Source organism: Cervus canadensis, chromosome 4 (assembly GCF_019320065.1).
Source record: "Cervus canadensis isolate Bull #8, Minnesota chromosome 4, ASM1932006v1, whole genome shotgun sequence".
Lineage (NCBI taxonomy): Eukaryota > Metazoa > Chordata > Mammalia > Artiodactyla > Cervidae > Cervus > Cervus canadensis.
Window position 1 is genome coordinate 10,480,253 of NC_057389.1, and position 23,217 is coordinate 10,503,469.

Genomic DNA, 23,217 nt, shown 5'->3' on the forward strand with positions numbered 1-23,217 from the left:
TTCTGCTCCACAGTCTTTGGGGTTCCAGCTACAAAAGATGTGCCGTCTAGAAAAGTAACTCCCCAAACTGCCCTGAGCTTCTGCCATCAGAACTGAATGGAAACAGAAAAGGTGAGGAAGTCACAGACCTTTCTCACACAATGGCTTGAAATATATTTACTGCACTTCTCCAGGCATTCTGTGGTTTAGAACAGGTCACATGAGTCTCCCTAAATTCAAGCTGGGGGAAGGCTGGGTAATGTGATGTCAAGCGAGCAGTTCCTTCCCCAGATTTGTTCCTGCAAAGAGGAAATGTGAACCTGCCACAGTTGGTCTCTAAGCACTAAATGTTCATGGACACACTTTCCACAATACTCAGAACACAGTGGTGATGGATTTTTACTCTTTCTATGCTCCATATTCTGATATTTAGTTGCTGATCTTTTATTTTATTTTATTTGTAGTTGCTGATTTTTTAAATAACTGTTTTCCTTTCAATTTATTTTTTAACTTTTATTGTGAGACAGAATACACTATAATAGTTGGTAATGAATTGTAAGGCAGGCAGGAAATCATTAAAGATATAGATGACCTGAACAGCACTTTCAATCCACTTGATTTAATTGACATTTATGGAATATTCCATCCAATGCTTTATTCTGTCAGGGTAGCGCTACCATAAACTAAACCAGATAAAGACATTACATAGAAAGAAAACTATCATCCAGAAATTCTCATAAACAGAGAACAAAAAATTCTAAATAAAATATTTGCAAATGAATCCAAAAATGTAAGAAAAAACTATACACCAAATGGAATATATGTTGGGGAAATTAAGCAGTTTCAGCATTAAAAAAAAAAAAAAATCAATGTAATTCACCACAGTAACTGGCTAAAGAGGAAAACTCATAAATATCAATTGATTTAGAAATAATATTTAGCAAAAGCCAATACTCATTCATGATAGTAACTCTCAGCAAACTAAGAATTAAGTGGAAACTTCCTCACTTGATCAAAACAAGCAAACACAGAAAAAGCTCTGCCTCCAGAACACCTATCACTAAGATGATTCTAAATGGTTTGAGACTGGAAACTTTCCTCCTGAAATTAGCATGCCTATTTAACATTTTGTTGGAAGTTCTAGTTAGTACAGTAGGACAAAAATTTCATAAAGAAGGAGAAATACACACACACACATTCAAAAGGTAGAAATAAAACTATTTTCTGAGAGGATGATCAACGTTGTGGAAAATAGAGAATCTGACAGAAGTCTCTTGGAACTAACAAGTAATTACAGCACAGTCGCAGGAAACATACGGTTACTATACAAATGCCTTGTTTTCCTATAGGTCAGCAATACCCAATCAGAATGTGTAATTTACAAAGACATCACTGGGCTTCCGCGGTGTCTCTGGTGAAGAATCCACCTGCCACTGCAGGAGACGTGGGTTCGTTTCCCTGGTCCAGGAAGCTCCCGCGTGCTGCGGGGCAGCTAAGGCTGCGCGCCACAGCTACTGCGCCGGCTCTCTAGAGCCTGGGAGCCGCAACTTCTGAGCCCACGTGCTCCAAATGCTGAGCCCACGTGCCCCAACTGCTGAGCCCACGTGCCCCAACTGCTGAGCACGTGCCCCAACTGCTGAGCCCACGTGCCCCAACTTCTGAGCCCACGTGCCCCAACTGCTGAGCACGTGCCCCAACTGCTGAGCCCACGTGCCCCAACTGCTGAGCCCACGTGCCCCAACTGCTGAGCACGTGCCCCAACTGCTGAGCCCACGTGCCGCAGCTACGGAAGCCCGCACGCCTGGAGCCTGTGCTCCGCAGTGAGACCGTGGCAATGAGAGAGCTGCATACTGCAAACCGAGAGCAGGCCCCTCACCGCAACTAGAGAAAAGTCTACAGAGCAACACAGACGCAGCGCAGACAGAAACGGATAAAATTATTTTAAAAAAGAGATCATTTACAGTGACACCAGTGTAACTGGAACCTGCGTGTCAATCTAATGAAATGTGTACAGGATCTGTCTGCTGGAAAGTACAAAACATTGGGAAAATAAATCAAGGGCGTCTTTATATACTGAGTTATTACATGTTCATTATTAGAAAAACTCAATATTTTTAAGACATAAGTTCTCTCATGCTTGATATGTATTGAAAAATATCTCAGCCAAAGTTCTAGAAAGTTATTTTAGAGGTCTTAACAAACTGATCCTGAGCTTCCTATGGAAAAGAAAAAGACCTAGAAGAGTCAACACAGTGTGGTAGATGGAAACAAAGTTGGAAGACTCACACAGCATGATTTCAATACTTAATGTAAATCTTTAGTAATCAAGGTAGCATGTTACTGATAACAAAATAGATATATAGGTCAATGGAATATAACAAAGAACTCAGATGGAGACTTATACAAATATAATTAATTGATTCTTACAAAGGCAGAAGGTGAAAGACCTATAATTTAAAAACAGTAAGACATTGATGAAGAAAATTGAAAATGATACAGAGAAAGGGAAAGATATCCTGTACTCTTGGATTGGAAGAATTAATGTTAACATGGCCATGCTACCTAAGGCAATCTATAGATTTAATGCAATCCCTATCAAAATACTCATGGCATTTTTCACAGAACCAGAAAAAAAAATCTAAAATTCACATGGAACCACAAAAGACCCCAAATTGCCAAAGCAGTCTTGAGAAAACCAAGCTGGAAATACCATTAAACTCCCAGACTTTAAATTATATATTACAAAGCTACAGTGGTCAAAACAGTATGGTACTGGCACAAAAACATAGACACATAGATTGATAGAACAGACTAGAGAGCTCAAAAATAAACCCCCATGCTTACAGTAAATTAATAAAACAGAGGAGGCAAGAATATACAATGAACAAAGAACAGTCCCTTCAACAAGTGGTGCTGGGAAAACTGGACAGCTAAATGTAAAAGAATGAAATTAGAACATTTTCTCATACCACACACAAAAATGAGCTCAAAATGGATTCATCCAAAACTTAGATTACTCTTGTTGTTTAGTCACCAAGTCATGTCTGACTCTTGGCGACCCCATGGACTGCAATACACCAAGCTTCCCTGTCCTTTACTATCGCCCAGAGTTTGCTCAAACTCATGTCCATTGAGGTGGTGATGCCATCCGACCATCTCATCCTCTCTTGCCCCATCTCGTCTTGCCTTCAATGTTTCCCAGAGTCAAGATTTCTTCCAGTGAGTTGGCTCTTTGCATCAGGTAGCCACAGTATTGGAGCTTCAGCTTCAGCATCCTTTCTTCAATGAATATACAGGGTTGATTTACATTAGGGTTGACTGGTTGATCTCCTTGCTGTCCAAGGAACACTCAAGAGTCTTCTCCAGCACCACAATAAGAAACCATCAATTCTTTGGTGCTCAGCTTTCTTTATGGTCCCACTCTCACACCCATACATGACTACTGGAAAAACCATGGCTTTGACTATATGCACTTTTGTCACCAAAGCGATGTCTCTGCTTTTTAATACCTGTCTAGGATTTGTCATAGCTTTTCTTCCAAGGAGCAAGTGTTTTTTGTTTTGTTTGTTTTAAATTTCATGGCTGCAGGCACTGTCCACAGTGATCTTGGTGACTAAGAAAACAAAATCTGTGACTGTTCCCATATTTTTCCCTATCTATTTTCCATGAAGTGATGGGACTGGATGTTATTACCTTCGTTTTTTGAATGTTGAGTTTTAATCCATCTTTTTCCCTCTCCATTTTCACCTTTATCAAGAGGCTCTTTAGTTCCTCTTTACTCTCTGCCATCATCTGCATATCTGAGAGTGTTGATATTTCTCCCAGCAATCTAAATTCCACCTTGTGAGTCATCCAGCCCAGCGTTTCTCATGATTTACTCTGCATAAAAGTTACATAAGCTTTCGTGTAAGGGTGACAACAAACAGCCTTGACATACTCCTTTTGTTCCTTGTCCAGTTTGAACTGTTTCTTCTTGACCTGCATACGTTTCTCAAAAGGCAGGTAAAGTGGTCTGGTATTCCCACCTCTTGAAGAATTTTCCAGTCTGTGGTGACACACATAGTCAAAGGCTTTAGAGTAGTCAATGAAACAGAAGTAGATGTTTTTTCTGGAATTCTTTTGCATTTTCTATGATCCAGAGGATGTTGGCAATGTGATCTCTGGTTCCTCTGCATTTTCTAAATCCAGCTTGTGTATCTGGAAGTCCATGGTCCACATACTATTGAAGTTCAGCTTGAAGAATTTTGAGCTTTACCTTGGTAACATGTGAAATGAAGGCAATTGTGTGGTAGTTTGAACATTCTTTGGCATTGCCCTTCTTTGGAATTGGAATGAAAACTGACCTTTTCCAGTCCTGTGGCCACTGCTGAGTTTTCCAGATTTGCTAGCATATTGAGTGCAGCACTTTAACAGCATCATCTTTTAGGATTTGGAATAGCTCAGCTGGAATTCCATCACCTCCTCTAGCTTTGTTCATAGTAATGCTTCCTAAGGCCCCTTCACCCTCCAGGATGTCTGGCTCCAGGTGAGTGACTGCACCATCATAGTTATCCAGATAATTAAGACCTTTTATGTATGCTTCTGTGTATTCTGATAAAACTTGGTTCACTGGAGAAGGAAATGCAAACCACTTCAGTATTCTTGCCTTAAGAACCCCATGAACACTGTGAAAAGATCTATATATAAGACCTGAAACCATAAAATTCTTAGGAGAGAAACAGAGTACTCTTTTATATAAATCATGGCAATATTGTTTTTAGATGTGTCTCCAAATGCGAGAGAAATAAAAGCAAAAAAAAAAACAAAAAACAAAAAAACAAATTAGACCTTATTAAACTTAAATGCTTTTTCAAATAAAGGAGCCTATCAACAAAACAAAAAACAGCCTACTAGAATGGGTTTGTAAATGGAATGACTGATGAAAAGTCAATATCCAAAAGATATAAACAGCCTATACAGTTCAATATTAAAACAAATAAAAAATAATCAATTGGCCCAAAAACCTGAATAGACATTTCTCCAGGTAAGACACACAAATGGCTAACAAACATGAAAAGATGCTCAACATCGCTAATTATTCGAGAAATCCAAATCAGAACTACAATGAGGTATCACCTTGCATCTATCAGAATGACTATCATCAAAATGTCTTCAAATATAAAATGTTAGAGAGGATGTGGATTAAAGGGAATCCTTCTGCATTGTTGATGGGAGTATAAACTGGGGCAGCCACGATGGAGGTTCCTCAGAAAATTAAAATTAGCACTAAACTTTGATCCAGTAATTGCACCCCTAATGTACACCCACAAACACACATATCTAGAAAACCTAAGTTGAAAAAGTACATGCACCCTAATGTTCAGAGCAGCATTATTTACAACAGCCAAGATATGGAAGGAATCCAAGTACCCATAAACAGACAAATTGAGAAAGAAGATATTTTTATGTTTGTGTCTGTTTATCTATATATATGCCTGCTAAGTCACTTCAGTCGTGTCTGATTCTTTGTGACACTATGGACCATGGCCCACCAGACTCCTCTGTCCATGGGTTTCTCCAGGCAAGAATACTGGAGTGGGCTGCCTTGTCCTCCTCCAGGGGAACTTCCCAAACCAGGGAACTTCCCAACCCAGGGATCGAACCTATGTCTCTTATATTTCCATCATTGACTGGCAGATTCTTTACAACTAGCACCACCTGGGAAGCCCCATGCTTATACATATATATATATATATATATGTATTATATATAATATATATAAAATTATTCAGCCCTAAAAAATGAAGTTTTGCCATTTACAGCAACATAGATGGACCTAAAGAATATTATGCTTCATGAAATAAGTCAGACAAAAGAAAAACAAGTACTGTATGATATTACTTATATGTGGAAACTAAAAAATAATGCAAATGAGTGAGTATGCAGAACAGACTCACAAATACAGGACACAAACTAGTGCTTACTGAAGTGGAGAGGCAGGTGTGGAGGGACAAATTAGAGGGGTAAGAGATACAGACTACCATACATAAAAGAGATAAGCAACAAAGACATATTGTACAGCACAGGAAATCATAGCCATTATTTTGTCATAACTTTTAATGGAGTACAATTTGTAAAAATACTGAATCAATATGCTGTACACTTGAAGTTATTATAATATTGTAATTCAACTCTACTTCAACAAAGAAGTGATAATAAAAAAAGCACAGAGACAATTTAATGGAGGAAATACAGATTTTCAATAAATGGTACTGGAAAAATTAAGACAATTGTATACAAAATATATCTTACATAATACACAAAAGTTGTGATAAATTTAGATAGTAAACCTAAATATAAAATACAGAGATATTAAAACTTGCAGAAAAAAACATTGGAGAAAAATCTGGTTTGTTTTTGTCAGTGAGTTTTTACTTTTTAGGCCATGTCACACAGCTGGTGGGATCTTAGTTCCCTGACCAGGGTCCACACCAGTGCCCCCTGCAGTGGAAAGTGGAGTCCTAACCACTGTACTGCCAGGATGTCTGTCAATAAGCTTTTAGCTACCACACCAAAAGCCTGACTCATGAAAGAAAAAATAACTTGGGCTTTAGTAAAATAAAGCCACTGTTCTACAAAATACACTGTTAGAATAGGAAAAGACAAGCTACATACTGGAAAAGACATGTCCTTACAAAATCCTGCATGTGATTATTTTTAGTAACCTTACTGATAATTACAAAAATATGGAATTAACCAAGATATCCTTCAGTAAGTGAATGGATAAACTTTCATAAGACATCTCTGATAAAGAATGCATGCCCACAGTACACAAAGAACTCTTATAACTCAACAAAAAATATTGAACAGGCCATTAAGAAATGGATACAAGATCTTACCAGACAGGTCACCAAAGGAAGTATGTAGCTGACATGTAGATATTTAAAAAGATGTTTAACATCATTTCTTATCAGGGAATTGCAAATTTACACAGGAATGAAATACTACTACACTCTTATTAGAATGCTTAAATTCCAAAAATAGACAATACGAATCCCTGCCAAGGATATAGGACATCAGAACCTTTCATTTGGTACTGGTGGAAACTCAAAATGATTCAGGGCTTTGAAACACAGTATGGAAGTTTCTTCCCAAGCAAACCACAGTTTTATCACATGATCTAACAGTCATTCCCCTACATTCTTACTAAATTGGCTTGAAAATTTATGTTCTTCCAAAATCCTGCATATGAATAATAAAAGTAACTGTATTCATAATCACAAAAAATAAGATATCCTTCAATAAATGAATGGATATATTTTAATATGTCAATTCAATGGACTGCTATTCAGAGATAAAAATAATGATTTGTTAGTCTGTGTGAAGACTTGAATCTAAATGCTGAGTGAAAGAAGCTAGGTTACACATTGCATGATTCCGATTATATGACATTTGGAAAACTAAAACTACATGAATTTGTAAAGAGATGAGTTGTTTTCTGGTGTTTGGAGGTGGGGTTGAGTATTTGAAGTATTTTGAATATTTTAGGAGGTTGAAATTATTTGGTAAGAATGATGCTGGTGAATATATGACATTATGCCTTTATCAAAACCTATAGAACTTTGTAGCACAAAGAGAGAACCTTAATGTATACTAGTTAAACAAAAATCATTTGGGAGAATGGAGGACCCCGTTTTGTAAAAAGTGACAAAACTTAACAATCTAATCATAATACAAGTGAGTGAAGCAGTCTCACTAAATGGGGGCAGGGAGAAAAACATGCTGATCTATATAACTTTGGAAATGAGTTGCAGCTATAAGACTAAAGGTAAAAGGACTATACATAAGCGCTCTACTTTAGTTGCTAAAGCCATATCCTATGAGAGTAGGGTTAACGATTCTGAAACCAATATACACATATAATGGAACTGAACAATTAATTAAATAAATGGCAGATGCTAGGATCAGGTGCCTTATTGTGGCCGTGAGAAGTTAGAGACCATGAAGGGGAAAAGGTTAGAACAGTCCATGTAGTAACTGCTTCGAGTTGGAGACATCATGTGAACTCATGTTTAATGTTATGTAGATACGTGTTGATATGTAGAATGTTTATGTGTGTGTGTAAAAATACACACATAATATTTCCTTTCTCTGTCCACTGAAAGGGCCTAGAAAGACTAAATCCCAGTAGCAACCTGTACAACAGTGTCCAGTTTTTGTTTCTAATATACATAAACTGAATATATATATATATATATATATATATATATATATATATACACATATATACATGAAATTACATATGTAAGTGGAAGTGAAAGTCACACAGTCGTGTCTGATTCTTTGCGACCCGTGGACTGTACAGCCCATGGAATTCTCTAGGCCAGAATACTGGAGTGGGTAGCCTTTCCCTTCTCCAGGGGTTCTTCCCAACCCAGGGATCGAACCCAGGCCTCCTGCATTGCACGCAGATTCTTTACCAGCTGAGCCACAAGGGAAGCCCAAGAATACTGGAGCGGGTAGCCTATCCCTTCTCCAGGGGATCTTCCTGACACAGGAATCGAAACGGTGTCTTCTGTGTTGCAGGTGGATTCTTTACAAGTGGAGCTATAGAATTGAGAAAGGAGTACGTCAAGGCTGTATATTGTCAGCTGCTTATTTAACTTATATGCAGAGTGTATCAAGCAAAATGCCAGGATGAATGAAGCACCAGCTGGATTTAAGATTTCCGGGAGAAATATCAATAACCTCAAATATGAAGATGAGGTTACCCTTATGGCAAAAGGCAAAGAAGAATTAAGAGCCTCTTAATGAAAGAAGAGAGTGGAAAAAGTTGGCTTAAAACCCAACATTCAAACAACTAAGATCATGGCATCTGGTCCCATCACTTCATGGTAAATAGATGGCAAAACAATGGAAAAAGTTACAAACATTTTTTCTTTCTTTTTTTTTTTTTTTGTTCCGAAAACTGCAGATGGTGGCTGCAGCCATGAAAGTAAAACATGCTTGGTCCTTGGAAGAAAAACTATGACCAACCTACACAGTATGTTAAAAAGAAGTGACATTACTTTGCTGACAAAGGTCCGTCTAGAAGAAAGTGGAGTGCTGAGGAACTGATGCTTTTGAACTGTGGTGTTGGAAAAGACTCTTGAGAATCCCTTGGACTGCAGAGATACAACCAGTCCACCCTAAAGGAAATCAGTCCTGAATATTCATTGGAAGGACTGATGCTGAAGCTGAAACTCCAATACTTTGGCCACCTGATTTGAAAAGACCCTGATGCTGAAAAAGATTGAAGGCAGGAGGAGATGGGGATGACTGGGGATGAGATGGTTGGATGGCATCATCAACTCGATAGAGTTTGAGCAAGCTCTGGGAATTTGTGATGGACAGGGAATTCTGGCATGCTGTAGCCCATGGGGTCACAGAGAGTCGGACACAACTGACCAACTGAACTGAACTGAGCTATAGAGTATCTAAAATCTATCTATTCATATGTATTATATTTACTGTATATATCTTTAAACTTTTATATTATTTATTAAAAAATAAATATCCTTGGAGAAATTACTGACTGCAGATACATAAGATGAGCCAGCAGTATTTTATATTAATAGAAAGGTAAGGAAGTGCTCAGAAAAACAAACCAGTGTTTCAAAAAGACACAGGAGCCAACTGAAAGAGCTCCCAAAACCTAAACCTAAAGCAAATTGAGCAACAAAATGAATAAAATAATACTGAATTATAAGCTATAGTATAAAATATGTAAGTCCATAGATTTAAATAAATGTTTGGATAAATAAATAAACAAAGAAAATAGACTATTCTTCCAGTTAGAAGAATTCAAAAGAATCTGTGCAGGTACTGTGCTGTCAAGGAAGTAGTCTTTATCTCCCTACTCCTTAAACGGGGTCTATGCATAGGCTATGCTTCAAAGAGTACCATATGGCATTGAAGAATAAAAGACTAATTATGCAGCAGAGAAATCTGACAAACACTATTTCAGCCAGGTGGTCAAGATTAACCTCAAAAGTGATACGAAAGTGTGTTCATTTGATAGAGTATGACAAGAGTGACATTTGTCTCTGTAACTACGATCACAAACATAACCTAACTTCAGTCCTAACCATGAGAGAAAAACATCAGTGAAACTCCAGTTAAGGTTCATTCTAAAAATATATATGATTTGTACTCATTGCTGTCAATGCCATTCATTCATAACAAGGAGTATCTGAGAAAGTGTCATGGCCAAGAGCAGACAAAGGAGACGGGATCACCAAGTGTAGGGTGGTGTCCTGTGTGGGGTTCTAATGAAATCTGGATAAAGTATAAACTTTAGTTAACTATTACTTGTGACAACTACACTATCCTAATGTAAGATTTCATTAATAAGGAAAACTGGATTTTGGTTCTGTTGGAACTCTACAGTTTTCACAAATTTTATGAAAATCTTAAACTAGTATATATCATTTTTAAAAGCTTACTAATTTTTAAAAGTCCTGAAAATTTTACTTCATTTTAACTGGTTCTGAGTAACATCATCTTGGGAATCTTTACTGACCTGAACTGCAAATGCTTTCCATTGAGCAACCAGACTCCTTTACTCAAATATATGCGTGCGTGCTGTGCATGCTAAGTCAATTTAGTCATGTCTGACTGTGTGACCCTGTGGACTGTAGCTCGCCAGACTCCTCTGTCCATGGGATTTTCCAGGAAGAATACTGGAGTGGGTTGCCATGTGCTCCTCCAGAGGATCTTCCCAACCCAGGGATTGAACCCAAGTCTCTTACAATTCCTGCATTGGCAGGCAGGTTCTTTACCCCTAGTGCCATATTTGAGAGGGAAACCCTCTAAAATATATATATATAAGCATACATACATATATATGGATGAGTAATTAATTCTGTCCTATATGGAGGGCTAGTTTTAAAAAATTAATTAAAACCAGGATTATGAATTCCTCCTTCTGGCATTTAATATCTCTTGACTTTTCCCTTTAAGAATGCTGTTGTATGAAGGTCTTCCTTGGTATTTATTGTTTGCCTCGCAAGTAGCAGATTGAATTTTCCACTTTCTCCTTATTGTTTTGCTCTGTTATTCTTTGTTGTACCCTTTGATTTCCCTTTGTCTCCTTCACTCAACCAGCCACTTTTTATTTTTATCATGCAATGCAACAACCGCAGAATATAATCAGATCTTAGTTCACTATTATATTTAAGAGTGTATTTATACTATGCCTTTTCTTAATCTGCCTGAAATGCACAAATAAAATCAGTTTAAGGTACACAGTGTTCTCTTAAGAAGGTGTTCTCTCTTAAAATGTTCATGAATCTGTTTCTTGAATTGTGTGCTTGGTAGTATGAATTAATTATTATCTTTTGATGCCCTGTCTGAGGGCTTTGCTGGTAGCTCAATTGGTAAAGAATCCACTTGCAATGAAGGAGACTGGGGTTAGGTTTCTGGATCGGAAAGATCCCCTGGAGAAGGAAATGACAACCCACTCCAATATTCTTGTCTGGAGAATCTCACGGACAGAGGAGCCTGACAGGCTACATACAGTCCATAGCATTGTAAGAGTCAGACACGACTGAGCGACTACACCACCACCACCTTATCGGAAACTCGGTTTGAAAGGGAAAGTGGAAGTGAAGTCGCTCAGTCGTGTCCGACTCTTTGCGACCCCATGGGCGAATGTAGCCCACCAGGCTCCTCTGTCCATGGGATTCTCCCGCAAGAGTACTGGAGTGGGTTGCCATTTCCTTCTCCAGGGAATCTTCCCCACCCAGGGATCAAACCCGGGTCTCCCTCATTGCAGGCAGACGCTTTAACCTCTGAGCCACCAGGGAAGCCCCAAAGCCAGTTTCAGTTCAGTTCAGTTGCTCAGTCGTGTCCGACGCTTTGCGACCCCATGGACTGCAGCACGCCAGGCCTCCCTGTCCATCACCAACTCCCGGAGTTTACTCAAACTCATGCCCATCGAGTCGGTGATACCATCCAGCCATCTCATCCTCTGTCGTCCCCTTCTCCTCCTGCCCTCAATCTTTCTCAGCATCAGGGTCTTTTCCAGTGAGTCAGCTCGTCACATCAGGTGGCCAAAGTATTGGAGTTTCAGCTTCAGCATCAGTCCTTCCAGTGAACGCCCCGGACTGATCTCCTTTAGGATGGACTGGTTGGATCTCCTTGCAGTCCCAGGGACTCTCACCCATTTAGTGAGGTGTAAATGAGCCCAGTTGAGTGAGGGACTTGTCCCATTGTTTTAAAGAACTGCGGTTTACTTATTATCACTTAGACCTACTGGCAAGTGACAGTTGCCCTCTTTCAGAATATCCCAAAGTCCCCCTTATTTTTGAGTCATATCAAGATTAAAATATTTTAAATATATTTTCCAGTAATGATAATTATCTTGGCTTTAACTAACACCCAATTAGGAGGAGACTGATCTTAGGTAAAATTATGTTGTGAGCCACTTCCTTTTCTGCTATCCTATTTCTGTGTACACAGTATAAAAGTGGTTCCAAGTTTAAGTTTTAAAGAAAGATAAATAGGGCTTGTACCCTAGCTAAGACAAAATATGTTCTTGAATATGATGATTTTGTGGAAGTTACTTCTCTGTTCCTCAAATTTCTAGCTGTAAAGTAGGAATAATAATTTTTACCTAATAGCTTTTTTTGTAAGCATTAAATTCAGTAATTTGTGTAAAATATCAGAAGAGCTCCTCTGTACAATCACAGACACTCAAAAATAGCTGCTTCTTAGCTATAGGAATCTTCAATATAATGCCACACAAATGCTCTGATGAAATATCCTACTATGCCATTATAGGCTATTCACACTTTCATACCCCTTCACTTATTCTGATGGCACAGCTAGTGAGAAATATGATTATGTCTAAAACTTTGTGATAAATTTCACATGTGAAGCAAGACTTTAGTAGACGAGTCCTGCCTAATCGATACCACCAGTGACTTAAGACATGCAGACTAAAGTGGGGAAAATGGGAATATCTGAGATAGGTCTTACAGAGAACAGCATTGTGTTTAGACCCGCCTCTATGCTTATGTAGTTGCAGTAGAATTCACACATTCTGAGGAATACATAGAAGCCTTGAGTGTGTGTGTGTATGTGGGGGTGTGGGAGTTGAAAGCATAGAAGTCATGGATGTGTAGCCTTAGATCTGCTGTGACCAGAACAAAAGTAAAGAAATGGACTAAGTTTTTAAAATACAGAAATTATAGGTTCAAAATAATGTAAATTTCATTTTGGGTAAGAGGCAACTGTGTTCTTGCTCAAAAATATTATCTATTTAATTTGAATTGATTGTAATCAGTTACTCACATTTGAGTATTATATTCAGTTTTATGGTCAATCCGTATTATAAACAAGGTCTTCGTGTCTTAACTGTTAATACCTTTTTAATACTTCACTGACATCTTTGCCTGAACTTGTAAGCATTATTTTTCCTTATCTGTTTATACTTATCCTTACTATATTACATCAGTTTTTGTGCTAGGTAGATATTTACTTTAAAAAAGAATTGTAACTAAACTTTCCTCTGATGTTCTAGTCAGGCTATTCAGGTTTTTGTTGTTGTTGTTGTTGTTTGTGGATTTACCAGTATTCTGACTTTTGTATAAATTGTTTATTTTGTTATCTCATGCCATATTTCTTCTTTCTTATGCTACTGATAGTTAAATTGCCTAAAACCTAGATACCTATCTGAGTTACAGTTCTCTCGGACACTGTTCATTTCAAAGCATTTGTCTGCCTGCAGCCCGGTACCACCTACATTTTCCTAGATTGTTCTCAGTGCTCACTGCATGCATGCTATACTTCCTGACCCCCTGAATTAGTCTTTTGGGTGGTGTACTGTGTTGAGGTACCCTCAGACCAGAAGCAAATTAGTCCTCAGATTTCTCCTGCTGATTCTTTCTGCTCTGTCTTTAAAAATTATCAGATTTATTAGGTATTACTCCTTTCTTTTGTGATTCCAAGCTGGGACTATTTTTAATCAACCTTTTTTTCTTATTAAGAACTCTGTGAGTATGACTATAATTGACACTTCTAAAATTTCCTCCTTCAAACATTCCTTTGTATTTTAAATGACCTGTCAGGGATAAATTTGTTACAGCATAATGAGATCTGATTTTTCCTTTCCAGTATAAAATATGTTGGATTTGGTCAAGATGGGAATCCTATAACGGGGGAAAAAAAAGGGGGGGTGAGAAATATAGTTTGATCATTAATGATCTGGGACAAAATCTTGGCAAGATTGGGGTTAACCTGGATTTGCCACTCAGTGTGACTTCTGAGAAAGACTTCAGCCTGTGTCCTCAAGTTAGACAAAGAGGATTACCCCACATGGCAGAGCGTGAGCTTAGAGTCTAGAGAACTGGCCTGAGGCTCGTAAGAGGTTCTTAAGAAAGTGTCTATAGCCTCTTCCATGGGTGTTTTCTAGCATGTAGTCAAAGGATCTTGAATTAATATTTTCTGTTTTCTTCCATAGGAATTTGAAGTATTTATACTTTGGGGCTTCATAGGTGGCTCTAGTGGTAAAGAACCTGCTTGCCAGTGTAGAAGACATAAGAGTTGGGAGTTTGATCCCTGAGGAGGGGGCATGGCAACCCACTCCAGTATTCTTGCCTGGAGAATCCCATGGACAGAGGAGCTCAGCGGGCTACAATTCATAGGGTCACAAAGATTCAGACACAACCGAAGTGACTGAGCACGCACACACTTGGGAGCAGGTTGGCTTTGGGAAGGCTAGGGATGTTATTTTTAAGTAAAGAAATTATTATTTCAATAAATATGTTTCCAGTGCTTATTATCTTTAAGATGTTCTGAGGAGGACATTTTATCCTTCTAGGTTCTTCTAGCTGGTCTAAGAATTAGATCAACATGAAGTCAATTAACAGGAGAAAAATCAAAAGCCTTTAATGTTTATACATGGGAGAAACCCAGGAAAACTGAGTAACTGGCCAAAATGGCCAAAACCCTCACTTAAATAGAATTTTCACCTAAAGACAAGTGATAATGTTGGAGTTACTGGTTTGGAACTTCAGGGAGGAGGAAGACAATTCACGTGACATGGAGATGGAAAGGCAAATGCTTGGAAAAATGTGTTTTCTGAGTTATACAGAGATAACAGGATACAGTGAAATTTTAACAAACAGACTTTGATACGTTCCTCCCTGTCTATTGCACCTTCAGTTCAGCTTAGCCACTTAGTCATGTCCCATTGTTTGTGACCCCATGGACTACAGCACGCCAGGCCTCCCTATCCATCAACAACTCCCGGAGTTTGCTCAAACTCATGTCCATCGAGTCTGTGATGCCATCCAACCATCTCATCCTCTGTCGTGCCCTTCTCCTCCAGCCTTCAATATTTCCCAGCATCAGTGTCTTTTCCAGTGAGTCAGTTCTTTGCATCAGGTGGCCAAAGAATTGGAGCTTCAGCTTCAGCATCAGTCCTTCCAAAAAATATTCAGGACTGATTTCCTTTAAGATGGGCTGGTTGGATCTCCTTGCAGTCCAAGGGACTCTCAAGAGTCTTCTCCAACACCACAGTTCAAAAGCACCAATTCTTCAGGGCTCAGCTTTCTTTATAGTCCAACTCTCACATCCATACATGACTATTGGAAAAACCATAGCTTTGACTAGACAGATCTTTGTCAGTAAAGTAATGTCTCTGCTTTTTAATATGCTGTCTAGGTTGGACATAACTTTTCTTCCAAGGATCAGACTTTTTTTTAAATTTCATGGCACCAGTCAGAATGACCATCATCAAAAAATCTATGAAGAATAAATGCATCTTTATTTGAGGAAAGGGAACCCTCTTGCTTGGAATGTAAATTGGTATAGCCACTATGAAGAATCGTATGGAAGTTTCTTAAAAAGCTAAAAATAGAGCTACCAAATGACCCAGCAATCTCACTTCTGAGCACATACCCAGAGAAAACTATAATCCAAAAAGATACATACACCCCAATGTTCATTTGAGCACTATTTACAATAGCGAGGACGTGGAAGAAGGAACCTACATGCCCATCAAAAAAGTAATGGATTAAGAAGGTGTGGTGAATATATATACGATGGAATATTACTCAGATGTATTCATAAAAAGGAACTAACTTATGTCATTTTCAGAGATGTGGATGGGCCTGGAGACTGTCATACAAAGTGAAGTAAGTCAGAAAAACAAATATCACTGATTAACATATCTGTGTGGAATCTAGAAAAATGGTAAAGATGATGTCATTTACAACACAGAAATAGAGACACAGACATTGAGAACAAACTTGTAGATACCCAAGGGGAATAGGAGTAGCGTAGGATGAGTGGGGAGATTGGGGTTGACATATATATATATATGTGTGTGTGTGTGTGTGTATGTCTATGTATAAAATAGGTAACTAATGAGGACTTACTATCATTCCCCTTGGAAACTGTCATTCTAAAAAATCATTTACTTTTGCAGAAAAGCTTAATTGTTACTGATGTGAAATATTTGTAGAAAACCGGAAGCCCACTTATGGAACTTATGATTATGATTCTATAATTATGAGGCAAAAATGAAAAAATATAACTTCAGTATATCCTTTTGAAAAATACTTACAGTGTAAATACATGTCATTAATGATCTGTGAATCTGTGGGCTTTGCAAAATTAGTTTATGAGTGGTCTGTAGTTCTCTCTAAAGAACACATGTTAAGAATGATGCTAAATATGACATTTTTCATGATTTTTATAACAGAAAGACAAAAACCATCCCTGATTTCATGTGCTCATTAGTGCCTCTTTTATGGTAGGATAAAATGCTTTAATGGTAACGTAGTAGGAAGTTATTTAACTTTTATCAACTCCTGAAATGATGTTGCCTTGTGTCACTAAAAATAGACATGGTATATAAGAGTAGCAGGCATTTTCATTGCAGCAGCTCAGTATGTGCCTGCCTGAGTAGACGCCTGGATTGGAAGGTGGGTTTATAGTCTTGTCCTTCACTTTAAAGAAAATTATTGAGTGTCATTCACTCAGATGCTTCTGTAGAGGTGGAAAATGGAGCATCTGAGGTAAATAAAGTTAGGATGGAAGAGCGAGGGAAGAATAAGAAATTTATATTATAAGGGAGGAAAATAGCTTGCCATCTACCCTTCTAGGTAGGCTGAGATGGCTTGTAATAAAAGACACATAAGAGGAGAAAAATAAACAGAAGTTTAATAACCTGCCTATCTCTTGTGTACAGAAGAGAGACAGGAAAACAGAGTGGCTCCCCAAAATGGCCCAAGACGCCATCTTAAATACCATCTCCAGCTAAAGACAAAAGAAATCTATTAAGGGTGTGGGAGGTCAGTTATTGGAAAAGCACAGTAAAAAAAGGTATGGGTCCTTAGGCAGGTTTGTCTGTGTGTGTGTGTGTGTGTGTGTGTGCATGCACACATGCGTGCATGTATGCAGTTGTGTCCAACTCTTTCTGACGCCATGGACCATAACCCACCAGGCTCCTCTGTCCATGGAATTTCCAGCAATAATACTAGAGTGGGTTGCCATTTCCTCCTCCAAGACAGATTTAAGTCTTGCTTTTCTACCAATACGAGTTTCTTGAGATTTTTGTCATCATCTTCTTCCTGGTACAGAGAGAGATACTTCTACAAACGGGTACTTCCCTTATAAATGTAAGTGTCTCTTACAAAAGGGCAATTTTTACTAGATTTTCAGAGCTTCTTTCTTGTCTGTTGTTTCTTTATAACCAGTTAAAAATACTCAGGATGCCAATGAGGCATATTTTGGGTGGTGTACTTTGCTACCATTTACTTATCCTGTCTTCTTATGGAGAGATTTGGTGACTTCTTTCTCTTGTGTTCCTCCTCAGTCCTACAGCTGTAAGGAACTGAATTCTGACCCAGTTGGGAGTCAGCATGGAAATGGATTCTTCCCCAGAGTGTCCAGATAAGAGCTGTGCCCAGCCAGCCTCTTGACTCTGGCCTTGGGACCCTCTGAGCAGGGATCCCAGACACACCCGCCCCGGCTTCTCACCAGCAGAACTGAATCAGAATTGTTGGACCTTGTTTTGGGTAGCTAGGTTTGCGGTAGTTTGTTACACAGTGGTAGAAAATGAATAAAGATAATATGAATGGCATCTCCTTTCTCTTAACTCTGATAGCTAAATGTATACCCTGTTTTCTCGGATAACATTTCCCAACTGTTATCATGACTCTCTGCCCTACTTGGGTACTCTGTTAAGAGTTATAAGAGTCCTTGATATTTCTGAAGTATTCTTCCATTGGGGAAATTAACTGATGTGATATACTCTCAGCAAGGGTAGTAAACACTGTGGTTTTTTTTTTGTTTGTTTTTTGGTTTTTTTTTAATGCTCATGATAAGCTTAAAATCTACAAAATTGCTCTTTAACTTGATGGGATATTTTTATCCTTGTAGATAGGATACTGATTTGCATCCTTTTGAAACTCTTCAAATCATAAATGCTCATTATAGTTCTTCATTGTTAGCATGATCAAGCCTTATGCATGCACATCTAGCACCTCTTGAAATGGCTATAGTCTTTTGAGCAACTAACTGCTGGAGAAAATGAGGACTGTGTTTCCTTGCATCTTGTTTTCAGAGATGGATGCACTCTTCAATAGCAGATGTCTAACACGCTGAACAGTTTCAAGGGCTTTGTTGATTAGAAAGCATTATCAGTCAGTGCTTTGTAAAGCAGGCCTTTCTAAATGTAGATGCAATAATATTTGAAGAAAACCATCTCCCAGTTAAGATTAACAAAGGACTACATAGTAAAAATAAATCTTATTATAAAAAGAAACAGTATACATTTTTTTCAATTTGAGGACTAAATGCATTCATTACCATAACAAAAATGACCCAGCAATGTGAAGGACAAAATTTCTTAGTCACTAAAAACTTCAGAAAATGGTTGCTTGGAACACTTAAAAAGCACGTACATATTCTATTCGTTATTTTTAATTTAGTAGGTCTGTTTGTCTCGTCTGTTACTTCTCCATTATTTTAGTTTCTAAAATTGTTAAAATAATGATATGGTTAGATAATTCATGCTTTCTCTAGATTTATAAAGCACAGATATATAGATAAAATCCACACTATATATAGTATAATTTAAAGATGCTAAAGTTTTTTTTTTTTAATTAAAATATAAGGATAAGGATCTGAATATAGAGTTGCTCTGTAATTTGGATGTCACAGTCCATATCAGTTAAATAATAATGAGATCATCATCCTGTGAGTGTGTTTATTTAGATTTATTTAGCTCCAGCTAATTGGGATTTGGGTTTTTTTGTGATATATAGGAAATAACTGGAAAATAATTTGAAGGAGGAGAAAAATATATTTATCAGTAACAACCATAATTTTCATTTGTTTATTTTGACAATATTTTGTAACATATATTATTATACTCATTTTACAGGTGAGAAGAGTACAGTTTATTTAGAATGTAATCTACCCTTGATGATTTATTTATCTAATTATGTAGCCAGTATTAAGATCCTGATCTTTGGACTTCTTGTCTCAGGACTTATCTAACTCTACTTTCATATAGTTACAAACAAACTCAAGCAATCCCAATCAAAATTCCTGTTGAATATTTTTGAGGGACACAGTAAACTTACTCTAAGATTTAATCAGAGAGAATAAGAACTGCAAAGAGTCCATTCATTCTAAAGGAAAGAGGGAAGGACTTGTTTTAACACATTGTAAAATACTATTATTGAATGGATCAATGGAAAGATATAAAAATAGATACACGTATATGTGAATATATATGTGTGCTTAAAGTATATTTGTTACTTTTATCTATTTTTGTATTTCCCGTTAAACTATAACTTGATGAGTTTTTATTGAAACCTGTAGTTTAGTTCCATTACTGCAGGATTCTACCATTTCTTTCTTATTTTTATATTTGAAATTCTTTCATCAAACAGTGAGGAGCTTGGCTTTCATTTATATATATGTATATACATATATATATATATATATATATATATATATATATTGGACTTCCCTGGTGGCTCAGACAATAAAGCGTCTGCCTACAATGTGGGAGACCCGGGTTCAATCTCTGGGTCAGGAAGATCTCCTAGAGAAGGAAATGGCAACCCACTCCAGTACGCTTGCCTGGAAAATCCCATGGATGAAGGAACCTGGCAGACTACGGCCCATGGGTTTGCAGAGTCGGACATGACTGAGCAACTTCACTCTCACTTTCATATATACATATATATGTTTAATATACATGATAGGGCTAGCTGCTATGATCTGTCAGTCACAGTGAGTACACCTAGTTTACAGATCTTAGTTTCTCAATATTATTTTCAACTATAAGAATCTAGTACTTCTCGGAGGAATGGCTAATTTCAGGGCACAGACAGGGTTAAATAGGCACATGTCAAAGCAACAGAGGAAGCTTCTCAAAGGGGCCTCCACTGGCCAAATCTGGGACAGTTTGAGCATCAAAATAAATAAAATTAGCAATATATTATAGACTATGGAACAAAATAAAAATCTATGCATCCATACAGATATAAAAGTGAATAAATAATTAGGGAATAAGTCTAAGCTCTTTTACCTTTTAATGCTAACTAATAAAGAATTGTATGGCTAAAACAGAATCATCCAATGATGCTAAAACTGGTGGAAAGAATATTGACTCTGAAAAGGGTAGTGTGAACTCAAAGTATCTCTTTACAAACTAGTTTTCAATTGTAAATAAGAAACTGATAAATTTATAGAGGAGGATTTGACTTGAGACCTCCTTTCTGAAGACAATGAAGCTAGCATCAAAATACTGGGACAACATTATGTCCCCCGATTCAAGGCAGTAGGAGGGTACAATGTCACTTCTGTGTTATTCCTGCAAAAGTGCATAACATAACTCCAATCATGAAGAAATAGCAATCCAATCCAAATTAGAACATTTTACAAAAACAAGTAGCCCATACTCTTCAAAAGCATCAAATCAAAACACAGAGAAAAGTTTAGGAAATATTGTATATTAAAGAAGAATAGTAGACTGATACCGTTAATTCATATATCCGGACCCATAGAATGGCGGCTGCCCCAGTGACCCAGGTCACATGGCAAATCTAAACTCTATGACAGCCTATTATGGGAAACACCTGTGAAGGAATCCTAACATACACCAATGATAATTCTCCAACTCAGCTTCAGTTAGCTTACCTTCCCCTGGAAAATGGGACCTGCTAGCTCTAGAAGGAAATCTTCAGCTTACTAGTCAACCATTCTCTTTCTGTTTCCGCTTCCACTACTCTATAAAACTTACTTTTGCCCCGAATTCCTCAGGAACTCAGCTCCTCTGCCTGTGAGGCTCTGTATTGCTCCCATCCATAGATTGTTTTCCCTTAAATGGAGGATGTCAAACTCACTCTTAATTGTAGTATTTTTGTCTTTTGATAGTTTGGGGGATGAAGTGATGTTCAAAGACAGCTGGTGAAGATTTCAGGGACAGTTGATGCTGGTGAAGATAACTACAGAACCCCTTTGACTATTCTCCAGCACCTCTGGTAAGTTTCTCTTGAATTGAGTTCCGCTTATTTTGCATTCTGAGCTCTTCGAGTTTGTCCTTCCTCATCCTTCTGGGTGGAAAACTGGGGTGTGAGAAATCCCACATGTTCACAGGGTGTACATTAGTGTGGGAGAGACTCCAGATTCTCATCTGACATTTACAGTTCTCAAGACCTGTGCATAGGCATACAGAAAAGGCAGGTCTGTTTGAATTACAGAGGACTGTTTCAAGGGAAAATGATGTCTACCCTTCAAGCTAACAAAGCAAGCTGGCAGCCTTTAGGAGACTCATAAAGCCTGGAGGTAAGTCCATAGTATAAACCACTACAAAACATGTGGAAATAAGACAAAAAGTCCAAACTTATTTGCCCAATGGCACATCAGAATCTAACAACGGACAAGTCAGACTATTCAAGACCACTATTAGGGTATCTGCCACTATAAATAAACATTCCCATGGGAAAAGTAAGAGATATATTGCTAATGAGAATCTGGGAAGCCACATCTCACAAAATTGGTAGGCATGGATTTTGTGTTTAAAAGCTGTTAGAACTCTTGTGCTTAAAAGTTGCTAGAACTCTTGCTACCTAATTGTAAGACTCCCATGCTAAAATAAATTGGTCAGGGAATGGGGTAAATGGATGCTAGATCACCTACCAACCTCAAAAAAACTTCTGTGTAATAAGATACACAGTAGAATATCATAAAATCTCCAACCCAGTGTTATATCCCTATTAGGTATTAATTTGACTCTGAGAAATCCAAGACTTAGCTAAAGAAACATATTCTTCAATTTTCAAAGAAACAAGCATGGTACAGTCTTCCGTGTTGTACTCCAGAGGGTCCATCATCAAAACCTTGACACAGAAATTGTCTTATTTGTCATTGTTATGCCCGATGTCCGAATCCCCGAGCGGGAAGAGAGAAGGCTTCCAAGACAATGCAACTGGCAAAAAGGGGAAGTTTATTACTGACTCAAGCCAGGGCCCTCTGCCGCATCCAACGCAGTGGTGCAGGTCAGAGAGCCCTGAGCCCAAGCTGTTGCACAAATTTATAGGGTGAGCACACGCCGTTGGTAGTTGGTTTAAGCGGATTGGTTACAAGTTTGCAAAACAATTTCATTGGTCAAAACTTTCGCGCGGGTGGGACTTTCCCCGGGGTTTCTGCCCGGTTCCTAATTTCCTAATTGGCAAACAGCGGTCAGTGTTAAGCAAAAGCTACTCCTAATCTTAGCTGCCTGCCATGGCGTTACTTCTGCTTGCCTCACAGTCATCAACCAGAATACTGTATGTGTGTGTGTATGTACACACACACACACACACACACACACACACACACACATATATATATATATAAGCTTGTCCTTGAAAGTTTATGGGTTGGTGGGAATCCCTGGGTTTCTGTGGTAAACTGCTACCAGTTATTCCCTTAAGCAACCAAGATGAAACTAAAATTAAAATTAATAGAAAACCTTGTCAAATTTTGGTAGATAGGAGAGCTACCCTCTATTCTTTAAGCACCAGCCACTCCAGAGCCTATCAATGGCATCCTTGGAAAATTGGCAGAAGCCTGTGCAGGGTGAGAATTCTTACCAGAGTCAGCTCTTCCGAGCTTCTGGAGAACCTAGAAAAGGTGACTTTTCACACTGTGTCTTCCTTTCCGGATTCGTACTCTCACGGATTCGGTTTGGGGTGCCTGTTGCTGCTT

At 38.1% G+C, this 23,217-nt stretch overlaps 1 long non-coding RNA gene across 1 annotated transcript in view; it reads left to right on the forward strand.

Moving 5' to 3' along the window:
• The window catches only part of LOC122441031, a 71,709-nt gene that overhangs the window by 2,117 nt on the left and 46,375 nt on the right, over positions 1-23,217 (forward strand). Inside the window, exon 2 of the long non-coding RNA XR_006269177.1 lies at positions 21,403-21,509. This is a non-coding gene — a long non-coding RNA (uncharacterized LOC122441031). The remainder of the gene's footprint in view (positions 1-21,402; positions 21,510-23,217) is intronic.